The following is a 12,984-nucleotide window of genomic DNA, read 5'->3' as shown; positions in this document are numbered from 1 at the left end:
CACTGTTACATGCATTTGAATGGAGTTCTCGCACGAAACAAAGTATAGGTTTTCATTTTTTCAATAACTGGAAGAGCTTGGCTCAAACAGCTGCAAAACCTGTTTTCCCAGCACGGAGATGCTGAATTATATAAGATAAAGCCATGAATACGTATATCTGAATTTTCTATTAAAAGTTACAGCTATTTATATGAAGTTGTACAAAAACGCTTTATTTCGTCAATACAGTGCGTTTCTGACTGTTTGCATGCATTTGAATGGGGAACTCGCCCGAAACAAAGTATAGGTTTTCATTATGTGAATAACTTTAACATCTTACCTCACACAGCTGCAAAACCTTTTTGCCCAGCACGGGGATATTGAATTCTATAAGATAAAGCCATAAATATGTATATCTGAGTTTCCTATCAAAAGTTAGAGCTGTCTTCATGAAGTTGTAAACCCTTTATTTCGCCGAGACAGTGCGTTTCTGACAATTACATGCATTTGAATGGAGTTGTTGCACGAAACAAAGTATAGGTATTGATTTTGTGAATAACTTGAAAATCTTAGATCAAACAGCTGCAAAACCTGTTTGCTCAACACGGGGATATCGAACTTTATAAGATAAAGCCATAAATATGTGTATATGCGTCTTCTATCAAAAGTTACAGCTGTCTTGAATGAAAGCATTATAGCAGCTTACCTCGATCATGTGGTAGAACAGACACATGGGCCACCTACGTGTCCTCCTACGGCAGGAGTAGTTGCCACAAACCTGCAAAACAAAAAGAAATGATCAGGTGACATGAACAGATTTATACAGCCATAAGCAAGAGATTCTTCCTGCCTGTGGGCGTCAAACTGGACCCCCCCCCCCCCCCCTCCTTACTGTAACTATCAAAACTATCATAGTCTAAAACTATCATCTCATATCAAAACTATTATAATCACATTATTTGACTTTATCAGTTATAACAATGAGAAACGGTAAACAATTTGGCCAATAAATGACTTATAATTGTGCTTACCTTGTCCAGATGATCCACAGTCCCTTTGCATTTGTGCAGGATGATGTGGGGCTTTCTCTTCCCAGAGTCCTGGACTTTTAGCTCACGGTGCCTGGTGCTCAATAAGACAACCTTTTTTCTTTGCTTGGGGATGTAGGAAACCACAGCCTTGCCCCCCCTGTAGCGACCTGGACGGGAGAGACGATCATCGAATCTTACTGCCCGATTAATTTGCTCAAATCTTTTTTTTTTGACATGGTAGCAGGAAACAGAAGAGCCCTGTCTCCCCATTTCACAGGCTTGTTGTCGTTTCATGTTGAGACCTGTATAGGCCAGCCAGCATCACAAGCCCCATGTAAGCCTGCAACTCCTCATCTATGTCCTTCCAGTCTTTTACTGACCTGTTGCAGGTTGGTGAAATGCAGGATTAGCTGCATAATGTCCTCGGCAAAAAAAAAGATGGAAAGTGCTCACAGGGCTGCTGATCCTGCGAACTGCATAATGGGTTGGTCCTGGGGTTAAAATGGGAGGAGGAAAAAATGGCAGGACCTCTTCGTGTGTGGGTTGCCACATGATTTCTCCATTTTTAGATCTCCACTGGCCATCCTCCAGTCTTGTCTCTTCCTCCTGCTCTTCTTCCTCCTTCTCCTTCTCCTCCTCCTCACATGAGCTGCAAAGCTCCTCGGTGCCTGGCAAAAATTCTTCTTCGCTGTCAGAAGTATCTCCACTGCTTGTGGAGAGTGCAAAACTGCAGCAACAGCCTCCTCTAAACTGAGTGCACGCTTCATTGTGTCTGTGCAGAAATGACCACTCAGACCAGGCTGCAAAGTATTCTCATAGACTTCAAAGGTGCACCTGAATAAACATGCTATACCATACATCCAATAAGAGAGAGGAGGCACATAAACGCACGCCTTTGATCTCTCCCCCACCCCCCTCTCTCTGTCTTTCTCTCTCTCTCACACACACACACACACACACACACACACACACACACACACACACGCACATGCACATACATACACACACGATACCATTTTATGGTGGTTAGCTGTTTTATTGTCATGCATTTTACAAGGTAAGATAACCATGTCCTGCATTCAAAACCACTGAAAATGTCTATGGTGGTGCTGTGCCTAATATTGTGCTGGTGTATGCTGGGTAATGGCACAGCTAGCGACTGGGTGACTTTATTCACCCGCTTCGGCTGTTATCAGTCCATACAATGGGCGTTATTAGCACAAATCAGTCCCATAGATATGGACTATCTCCTGCTAGATTGTTCAGAAGGTTGTTATCATCCATCCAGATGGAGGATCACTAACAGGAGCGTGGGAAGACTCCAGAATCCACTCTGGCTGCAATCCGGTGGATACAGCAGTGTTTACAGGTAATACCATTTAAACCATTTCAGCGAGTGTCAGTAATGTTAATGTGGTTATGTTAGTAATACACCGAGTGCTAATATAACAGCTTTAAGATGCATTTATAGATGTTATTATGTGTTTTACCGTCTTTATGGTGCTAGCTTAAAGTTACGGTGTAAACGTTAGCTTATATTGGAGTAAAGCTGCTACTGTTTAAACGATGTTAGCACAGAAATATTAGCTTCTGTCATGACTGACGAAGTTGCTAGTTAATAAAGTTTCCAGTAAAGTGTTTAATCGCAGCCACAGACTGACAGCAAATATCTCGATTAGCTTCAGTGCATCTGTAATAAATATGTGCAAGTTTCAGTGCTTCGTTTAAACTGTATGATACTTATACTGACCCAGGGTCAGTGTAAAATACAATCCTAGCTGTGTGAATAAAGCCTGGCTCCTTTAATCCTGCATGAAAAACCTCAGGATGCAGGCTATTATTACTCTTTCCTGCTGGCACACCTGTCACACCTGAGAGTCAGCTAGAAACGTACAGTGACGTGGACATCATGCAAAGACTGCCAGACTCTGTAATACTGCAAATGATCAGTGACTCAAGTTAACACTAAACTTTAAACGGTACCTCTGTGTCTCTGTGTGCTGAACATTTAGGATTGAGTCAGGCTGCATCTGTGTTAGTCCTCTGACAGACTGGTGAGCTGTCCAGGTGTGCTCTACCTAGGCTCTAGCTCCTGTAATAGAAATTTTTTGTTATTCTCATTTAAAGTATTTAAGTGCTTATGCATATGCTTAGTTGTGACACTGTTATAGACTGTTCAGTGAAAGTTTCTAAAACTAGATGAACTTACTTCAGCAGTTTGAGAAAACAACTCCCTTTACAGGTGCTGATAACGCCAAGGGCACAAAACAGCATAACCATTGATCCGTTAGGTTTCATAGCGAGACACGTGAAGTGGCAGAGCTGACATGACTGAACTGTGATGTTTGATGTGTGTTTGCTCTCCTGTGCGCAGTAATAAATAGCTTGATCACAGCTCTTTCTGTGTTGCAGACTTTATTTAATAAATTCCATGACCCCCCCCCCCCCCCCCCCCCCTCCCACTGTGAACCTGAATTGAATATTCAGAAGACATTTGTTTAAATAGTTCTAGAAATCTGAGCTGTTGGTGTGTCCTTGGATTGTGTGGTAATAATATTAGAGCTAGCAATATTTCTTACTGAATCTCTACTATGAGTCATGTTACCTGAGATTAATTCTATGTTTACCTGTCAGCCTGGATGAATGTGCTGTGTGAAGGAAATTAAATTAAATCAGATCTGAACTGCGTACATTTAAGGAACGTGTTCATATTTAATTGAAATATGAACCAGTGATTTTTTGATTGCTGATTCCAAGAGAGTCTTTGTGGAAATCCACTTTGGCTTTTTGTTATTTTAATTCTCTTTTCTGTTTTCCAGAACAGTTCTCCACAGTCACTGTCCATATGGGTCAGTGGGACCAAGAAGCACTCTGCTAATGTGTGGACTCTGACCAGCAACATCCAGCAGGACCCAGACAGCGTTTTCTATCTCCCAGCTGGAGGTTTTTGCTTGTCTGTGACTGGAGAGTCAGATTTTTGTTGAGCTTCACACTTGCAGAGGTAAGTCAGTTTGCAGAGATCCCTCCCACCCTGGCTTTTATGTGCTAGATTTCTTATCTGAAACAGTAATATTTCAGTGACTGCTGCTTATACCACAGGTTAATACACGCTACTGATCCGTGATAGGAGAATCATCAATTTTGCCAGCAAAGAAGCCTGGTGGATGTTTGTTTACAGTCTGATGATGGGACATCATGCTCTGCATCTTTAAAGTTTGTCTCTTGATTATTATTCATACCCAGTAATGTGAAGTATGCTCATATCTACTATAACTGAACCAACCTGGTGCTCTTCATTTATGGAGGCTGTTGAGTCTGAATGTTGGATGTTGTGTATCTCGTGTTCTCTGGGCTTTGTTGTCCTCAGTCTTTTTGCAGGATCAGAAAACAAAACCAGGAGGCGCGTAAATGTTTCTTCTCCATGATGTTTCTTCAAATGTTTCTTCTGGATGATGATAAGACTGTGACACGGGATGCCACCTTTGGTCTTGTGATGAAGCAAAGCTCAGGAAGAAGTGGGATTAAATGGTACCAATATGTTGAGAAGGATGTACAGGGGCACCTGCAGCCAAATCCAAGCTTCAGCTTAGTTGTAGTTGCAGAACGCTATAGGACTGAGACATCTAAGGCATCAAATGTTTGATTAAACGGATGAAAAAGAGAAGTTTTTTCCCTATAATTATCACTTCTTAAAATCTGTAGCAACTTCAAGTCTGTCAGCGTGCTGAGCATGCTCAGAATGTGACAATATATTTTTGTTCAATATTTAATTTCTTTCAGTTGCAATTGTTAAATGAAAAAAAAAAATTCTTATAATTTAGCAAACGAATTTATCAAAAAAATATATATACATATATCTGTATTAGTTTTAATGAATTAATTTGACACCTGTATTGAAAATACCATATTGTATTCATACAGAATCAGTATGGTATCATTGTTTGTCTGTTCACTGATTGTTGAAGCTAAGAGCTAGTTTGATCTGTTTAGATCTAAAGTATCCAAAGTTGAGCTCTAATGTTTCTTCACCCCTGTGTGTGTGATATGTGATTTCCTACATGCTGGCAGAGCGGCTGTTTGTGCTCACAGATGGTGACGGTGTGGAGAGACGGCGGTGTTTCCTCAGAAGAACCAGCAGAGTCACAAAGGACACCAGTCCATCTCACCACCTTGACTTGCTGACTGATGTTCGTCTGCACTGCACAGAGGAAATCAACTGACCGAGGTTTGTCCAGTGACGTGTTATGAAATGTATATTTGTTTTATGCTTACAGATATGTTTTTCTTGACAGAGGCTCTGCAGAGGTTAGACAAAGCAGAGAAAATATGTGCTTTACATTTTGCTGTGATTTATTGAGATATTTGTTGCCTGATGTTCAGCAGGAATGGAGAAATAGAATCAAAGGGAGATGTTTTTGTAATGATGTAAGTAAATCTTCAATATTATTTATTTGCTTGGTTATATTAGGAGTGTTTCTGAGTGAGGGGGAGAGGAGTCATCATCCAGGTAAAGTGACGTGGATCAGTGGATACACTTGTCTCCCCTTTAAAGGAGACGATCCAAGTCATCCTTAAATGTTAGTGCTTTCAAATACACAAACATTTTTAAAGGACAAAAATGAACATCCAACTTTGACTGTAACACAAAATAAATCTTTGCATGTGTGTTTTCAAACTCTCAGATGAGCAGTATATCAGTCTTGGACTGTCTAACCTGCCGGAGCAGCACTGAATGACCACCACACATGAGCATGTTCCTGCAACATTCAGCATCTGATCTGTCATCTGTGTGCTTCTGCTTTTGGTAAGTAGAGTTACCCAACTCCAGTAACTCTAAACACATGCCATCCATTTCTAACGGCCTGGTTACTTCCTGTCAGATACTTTAGAAACCATGTGGTCACCTGACCTAACACTGTTTCTTCTTCTTCCCCCTTAATGTTGAAGTGTCAAATGTCAAACAGCTGGAGAGGAAACTACACCAGTGTACTGGGATGTTTCAGCAACACGTGCCAGATGCTGTTCCTTCATGGTGACATCACCAGAGACAGTCCCGCCCACCTCAGGACCCATTGATTATGATGATCTGATCCATCAAACCCCCAGCAGGTGAACCTTATTCATGACATAACACCGCAACAATGTAAAAAATTAAACAGCAACAGTCTAAATGTAAAGTGCATTCTAAAGTCCTCTTCAATAAATTGTATGCAAAGAGTCATTCAGGTCACTACAGAACCCAGAGTCTTCATCATTAAATCTCTGGTTGCTTCATTTTTCTATCCTATACCAGATATTTTAAAGGTTAGCTTAGGTAAAGTTCCATTCTCATGGTGAGGCAAAGTGCTTTATGTGTGTGTCATGAACGGCTATAAAAGGCCTATAATCAAAGAACAAAGCGGGGTTTGAGTTCGAGTTGCGGCAGAATGTCACTACTTGTAAATGGAACGCAGCCTTCCTACGGCAGACAGCTAATAACAGGAATCGGACGCGGTCCAGCCAAGTCCACAGCAACCACCATAGCAACCTTCTAGCATGACCTTAAAAACATATTCTGTCTTCATAACTATCAAAAACGTGAAATGATTTGCAAAGTGTGAAAGTGTTACAGCTGCAGAGAGCTATGGCGGTATCTTTGGAAGCTGTTTACACAGCTAATAATATACGATGTAACCATGGAGACAGTCAGTCACGTGAGCTAGCGGTGCATGTTTACTACAGTAAATAAGGTGATTGTGTGCACAGCATCCACACTCTGCAGGGGGTAAAGACATTACTTCAATATTGTTTTATATTGATATATATTTGCCTTCTGTTGACCATCACCTCAGGTTCACCATTACAGTTTCAGCATACAGATGCACACTGTCTAAACACATTCAAAAACTCATGTCTCAGAAATAAGCACAGCTGTTCATGTTTGTCATTAGAGTTTTATTTGTAAGAAAATTATGAACTTCATATTGTGCACTAAATAAAAGAACATTTCACAACTCTGAGTCAACAGAAACAGGTAACAGAAATGTCTCTAATGTGTACAGTGTAGTGTAAGCATTAAAAGATCATAAAGGAAACACTAACATTTATGTGAAACTAATTGTAATAAAAAATGAGCGGGTGCTTTATAGCTTTAAAAGAAAGAATCTGAAAACAACACTTTTTTGGTCTAAGTGATCAAAGTAGAAAACAGAACTGATGTTCAAGAACAAACCTTAGCTGCACTAATATTACACGTCTCCATTGTTGTGGTGAACAGACATGTTGCTTTTAAAACCACATGCAGTGTGTGACCATGACTGTTCACTGAGACCATGAACGCCACTTCGCTGAAGCATTCTTCTTCTTCTTCTTCTTGCTATTAAATTGGAAGCAGAAGGAGCACGAGCTGATTTGATCTGCTGAAAGGAAAAAGCAGAACATCTGAGTTGAAACCAGTCAGCTGAAATCATTAAGACAGGAACAAATTCAATGCAGTGTCTCAAGTGGCTTAGCCTGTTACAACTGTTGATACAAGCTAAATACGGTTAACACACAGTGTCAGGGAGCTCCAGTGTGGGAACTAGTCGCTTTAGGTTTGTAGTCATTTAACTTTCATCCATTCATTCATTTAATTCAGGAGGAAGAAATGCCAGGTTGGTGCAGGCTGGTTACATGCATTTGGTCCCATGCTGTCTTGAATTAAATGACTTGGTTCATTTTATGGCTGGGCTGTATGTGGGGTTATATCATGTTATTTGGGCAGGAGTACCTGTCCCCTGTTAGACGTAGAAAGTTTCTCCATAAGTAGAGTTTCTAACTCTTATAGCACATCTGTGGCTGACAGCTTTTTGGTGGCTCTTTTTACCCCACACTGGTTGTGAGTGTGTAAATAGCCCCACTAGTTCTTTTGGGTTGCAGTTAACTAGGGAGGAAGGGGTGGGTATGCCATGATTAGGTGAATAGCAATTATATGGGATACATAAATTTCACAATGCATGCATATATCTCTATCAATTAAACCTGGCCTGAGGGCTGCCATTTTTTACATTCAGTTATTTCTCTTAGAAATGTTGGATCTAAATAATGAATGTGTTACAGTTAAAGTGAAACACTGGTCAGTGTAAATGGCTCATTGGGACACAGAAACCTTTAAATTAAACCTGATATCTAGTGTCAAACAATATCAAAGCTGTAAAAGATGTTTACAGTCAGAATTTATAAAACTATGATTGTAAATAAATTCAAACAAGTGAGCTTTTCTCTTTGTGCTGAATTTCAACACTGTGATTTCTTAGACTGTAAGCTTTACTTTAGCACAACCAGTTGTAGAAGCTGCCACTCCAAACGTCTTTTGATAACAAGAAAAAAATACCTTTTCAGTACACGGCCTGAAGTTCTTCTCCGACATCTTCTGCAATCGGCTTTGTCTGCTGGTTTGAAGACAATAAACCACAAAAAGATGATTTAGTCACTTTGTCTGCGTCATGCAGCTCGAATGTGTCGTGTAACGATGTTGAATAGCCGTTGTTATCCCTCTGCTGCGTCAGTAGGATTGTACTGTACAGCATCTCATTGATATGTGAGGAATGCTAATGTAACACGATAACAGACTTACATCATTAAAATATAAAGGGCAGGAGATATTTAGATATTTTTTATATTTATATTACATTTTATAGCTGACGGATATTACTAAATAGATAGAATTTACTAAATAGCTGGATGAACATGAAAAATATGTCTATAATAACAAATGACCATGAGAGCCAGTAGAATTAATTCAGCTGGACACTCGAAAGACGTCCTTAAATGCTCTTTAAGTGGCAGAACAGATGAACAAACAGTTAATCGCTTACTTGAGATGAAATCTGCTCAGCTACTTTGAAAACAGCTTCTAACTGGTTCCTCCTTTAACAGGAAGACTGCTCAGGGGTAAGGCCATCATGCAATCCAGCAACCTTTATGGTTCTGCTTTGATTCACCAGGAACTATTAGGGAAACCTTCCAGCGCCTCCTGTGAAAGACACAGGCATAAACACACAAACATTTATTAACATGTTCCACAGTCTTCCAGTTTGATTTTCTCATCCTGTGGACAACAACATACAGGGATGCAGGTTTATTGTTAACTTTTGTAAGGTTTATTTAATGAACATATCCAGCTGCAGCTCCACTGTGATCCTGAACTGGATAAGCACTTAAGAAAATGTGTCAATAAATGGACATACATCAACTTACTATATTTATCCAAACAGACGGGACCAATAATGCTTCACTGAGTCAGAGACTTTAATGTCTCTTCTATGTAAGAATGTCTCGTGCTGATATACCTGCAAACTTGACAACAAAGGTTTTTCAGACTCCATGTAGCTGTCCTCTATGTCAGCTAACACATTTACATTTATGTCACACTTATTTCTGCTTTCCCATTTTATAATTATTACTTACATTTTGATTAGATACCTTGAGTTTGTAAATGATCAGATTACATAATTGGAATACAATATATCCAATTCAGGATTGCGGGAGGATGAAGCCTATCCCAGCTGATACAGGACAAAGACAGGCTGCCAGTTTATCGCAGGGCTAACACGATATGTGTAACAGAAAATCCACTTAAATGTTTGATATTTCTTATAATAATCATAATTATGACTATTATTTAAAGGTTTCTTCATAAATACATTTTGATTTTTTATAACCCCTAAAATATAAACCTGAGCTGTTTCAGATTCTGACCTCTGACTCAGTGACCTGGCTGTGTCCTCACTGCAGCTCCCTCTTGGAAGTACGTCTGCTTCTTGTCTTCCCCCAGTGTTGACCGCCTGATATCAAGATATCACGTACTGTACCTGAGGAACAAAAAAGGACAAACACTTGCCTTCATTTAAGAAGTACATTCATACAGAGGTAATCTATGGAAACACACTAGTTCAACCTTTGGCAGAAATCAGTTCCTGTGAAACATTTCTGTAAATGAACATCATGTGGAGAATGAATGAAATGAGTTCTTCAGGTGACTCAGCAGTCCCACACTGACAAATGAAATCTAGTTAAACTATTAAGCATATTTGCTCTTCTGAAATCTGTGTTAAACAACAACAAACATAAATTAGTAACAAAAACTACAGCTGAGTATAGGCTTTACAAACCACCAGCAGCCATAATGCTAAATTTTAATCTTCAAATGTTTCTGAGCTGTCTTCAACCTGCTTTTAACACATTAAAGTCCCACAGTCAACGCAGCCTGACTCAATCCTAGATGTTCAGCACACAGAGGTGCTGTTTAAAGTTTAGTGATAACCTGAGTCACTGATCATTTGCAGTATTACAGAGTCTGGCAGTCTTTGCATGATGTCCACGTCACTGTAAGTTTCTAGCTGACTCTCAGGTGTGACAGGTGTGCCAGCAGGAAAGAGTAATAATAACCTGCATCCTGAGGTTTGTCATGCAGGATTAAAGGAGCCAGGCTTTGTTCACACAGCTAGGATTGTATTTTACACTGACCCTGGGTCAGTATCAACTTCAAGAAGACAGCTGTAACTGTTGATAGAAGAATCACACACACATATTTATGGCTTTGCCTTATAGAATTCAGCATCTCAGTGCTGAGGAAATAGGTTTTGCAGCTGTTTGAGCTAAGATTTTCAAGTTTGAAGTTTGAATTTAAAAATTTAAAAATTTAAAAATCAAGATTTTCAAGTTTGAATGTGTTTAGACAGTGTGCATCTGTATGCTGAAACTGTAATGGTGAACCTGAGGTGATGGTCAACAGAAGGCAAATATATATCAATATAAAACAATATTGAAGTAATGTCTTTACCCCCTGCAGAGTGTGGATGCTGTGCACACAATCACCTTATTTACTGTAGTAAACATGCACCGCTAGCTCACGTGACTGACTGTCTCCATGGTTACATCGTATATTATTAGCTGTGTAAACAGCTTCCAAAGATACCGCCATAGCTCTCTGCAGCTGTAACACTTTCACACTTTGCAAATCATTTCACGTTTTTGATAGTTATGAAGACAGAATATGTTTTTAAGGTCATGCTAGAAGGTTGCTATGGTGGTTGCTGTGGACTTGGCTGGACCGCGTCCGATTCCTGTTATTAGCTGTCTGCCGTAGGAAGGCTGCGTTCCATTTACAAGTAGTGACATTCTGCCGCAACTCGAACTCAAACCCCGCTTTGTTCTTTGATTATAGGCCTTTTATAGCCGTTCATGACACACACATAAAGCACTTTGCCTCACCATGAGAATGGAACTTTACCTAAGCTAACCTTTAAAATATCTGGTATAGGATAGAAAAATGAAGCAACCAGAGATTTAATGATGAAGACTCTGGGTTCTGTAGTGACCTGAATGACTCTTTGCATACAATTTATTGAAGAGGACTTTAGAATGCACTTTACATTTAGACTGTTGCTGTTTAATTTTTTACATTGTTGTGGTGTTATGTCATGAATAAGGTTCACCTGCTGGGGGTTTGATGGATCAGATCATCATAATCAATGGGTCCTGAGGTGGGCGGGACTGTCTCTGGTGATGTCACCATGAAGGAACAGCATCTGGCACGTGTTGCTGAAACATCCCAGTACACTGGTGTAGTTTCCTCTCCAGCTGTTTGACATTTGACACTTCAACATTAAGGGGGAAGAAGAAGAAACAGTGTTAGGTCAGGTGACCACATGGTTTCTAAAGTAACTGACAGGAAGTAACCAGGCCGTTAGAAATGGATGGCATGTGTTTAGAGTTACTGGAGTTGGGTAACTCTACTTACCAAAAGCAGAAGCACACAGATGACAGATCAGATGCTGAATGTTGCAGGAACATGCTCATGTGTGGTGGTCATTCAGTGCTGCTCCGGCAGGTTAGACAGTCCAAGACTGATATACTGCTCATCTGAGAGTTTGAAAACACACATGCAAAGATTTATTTTGTGTTACAGTCAAAGTTGGATGTTCATTTTTGTCCTTTAAAAATGTTTGTGTATTTGAAAGCACTAACATTTAAGGATGACTTGGATCGTCTCCTTTAAAGGGGAGACAAGTGTATCCACTGATCCACGTCACTTTACCTGGATGATGACTCCTCTCCCCCTCACTCAGAAACACTCCTAATATAACCAAGCAAATAAATAATAATGAAGATTTACTTACATCATTACAAAAACATCTCCCTTTGATTCTATTTCTCCATTCCTGCTGAACATCAGGCAACAAATATCTCAATAAATCACAGCAAAATGTAAAGCACATATTTTCTCTGCTTTGTCTAACCTCTGCAGAGCCTCTGTCAAGAAAAACATATCTGTAAGCATAAAACAAATATACATTTCATAACACGTCACTGGACAAACCTCGGTCAGTTGATTTCCTCTGTGCAGTGCAGACGAACATCAGTCAGCAAGTCAAGGTGGTGAGATGGACTGGTGTCCTTTGTGACTCTGCTGGTTCTTCTGAGGAAACACCGCCGTCTCTCCACACTGTCACCATCTGTGAGCACAAACAGCCGCTCTGCCAGCATGTAGGAAATCACATATCACACACACAGGGGTGAAGAAACATTAGAGCTCAACTTTGGATACTTTAGATCTAAACAGATCAAACTAGCTCTTAGCTTCAACAATCAGTGAACAGACAAACAATGATACCATACTGATTCTGTATGAATACAATATGGTATTTTCAATACAGGTGTCAAATTAATTCATTAAAACTAATACAGATATATGTATATATATTTTTTTGATAAATTCGTTTGCTAAATTATAAGAATATTTTTTTTTTCATTTAACAATTGCAACTGAAAGAAATTAAATATTGAACAAAAATATATTGTCACATTCTGAGCATGCTCAGCACGCTGACAGACTTGAAGTTGCTACAGATTTTAAGAAGTGATAATTATAGGGAAAAAACTTCTCTTTTTCATCCGTTTAATCAAACATTTGATGCCTTAGATGTCTCAGTCCTATAGCGTTCTGCAACTA

The 12,984-nt window shown here is 39.6% G+C and overlaps 4 long non-coding RNA genes across 4 annotated transcripts; 2 read left to right on the top strand and 2 right to left on the bottom strand.

Annotated features, from left to right (window-relative positions):
• The first annotated feature begins 2,009 nt into the window (after positions 1–2,009).
• Positions 2,010–3,951, top strand: LOC146697986 (uncharacterized). The gene is made up of 3 exons (XR_014922965.1): positions 2,010–2,067; positions 2,299–2,379; positions 3,830–3,951. It is a non-coding gene; the product is annotated as an uncharacterized LOC146697986 (long non-coding RNA).
• Positions 3,952–3,963: 12 nt separating this feature from the next.
• Positions 3,964–6,247, top strand: LOC146697985 (uncharacterized). The gene is made up of 4 exons (XR_014922964.1): positions 3,964–4,011; positions 4,138–5,235; positions 5,479–5,814; positions 5,958–6,247. It is a non-coding gene; the product is annotated as an uncharacterized LOC146697985 (long non-coding RNA).
• A 669-nt stretch (positions 6,248–6,916) lies between these two features.
• LOC146697984 (uncharacterized) lies at positions 6,917–9,086 on the bottom strand. The gene is made up of 3 exons (XR_014922962.1): positions 8,846–9,086; positions 8,362–8,419; positions 6,917–7,405 (listed from the first exon to the last, which is right to left on the bottom strand). It is a non-coding gene; the product is annotated as an uncharacterized LOC146697984 (long non-coding RNA).
• Positions 9,087–9,575: 489 nt separating this feature from the next.
• On the bottom strand, positions 9,576–12,487 carry LOC146697983 (uncharacterized). The gene is made up of 5 exons (XR_014922963.1): positions 12,352–12,487; positions 12,000–12,108; positions 11,773–11,894; positions 11,468–11,629; positions 9,576–9,841 (listed from the first exon to the last, which is right to left on the bottom strand). It is a non-coding gene; the product is annotated as an uncharacterized LOC146697983 (long non-coding RNA).
• Positions 12,488–12,984: the final 497 nt, after the last annotated feature.

This window comes from Copadichromis virginalis, linkage group LG11 (genome assembly GCF_057382275.1).
Source record: "Copadichromis virginalis isolate Kocher_CV1m ecotype Utaka linkage group LG11, C_Virginalis_male_GT1.1, whole genome shotgun sequence".
Classification (NCBI taxonomy): domain Eukaryota; kingdom Metazoa; phylum Chordata; class Actinopteri; order Cichliformes; family Cichlidae; genus Copadichromis; species Copadichromis virginalis.
The sequence above is the reverse complement of the archived record's forward strand: the minus strand, read 5'-3'. Positions and strand labels throughout refer to the sequence as shown.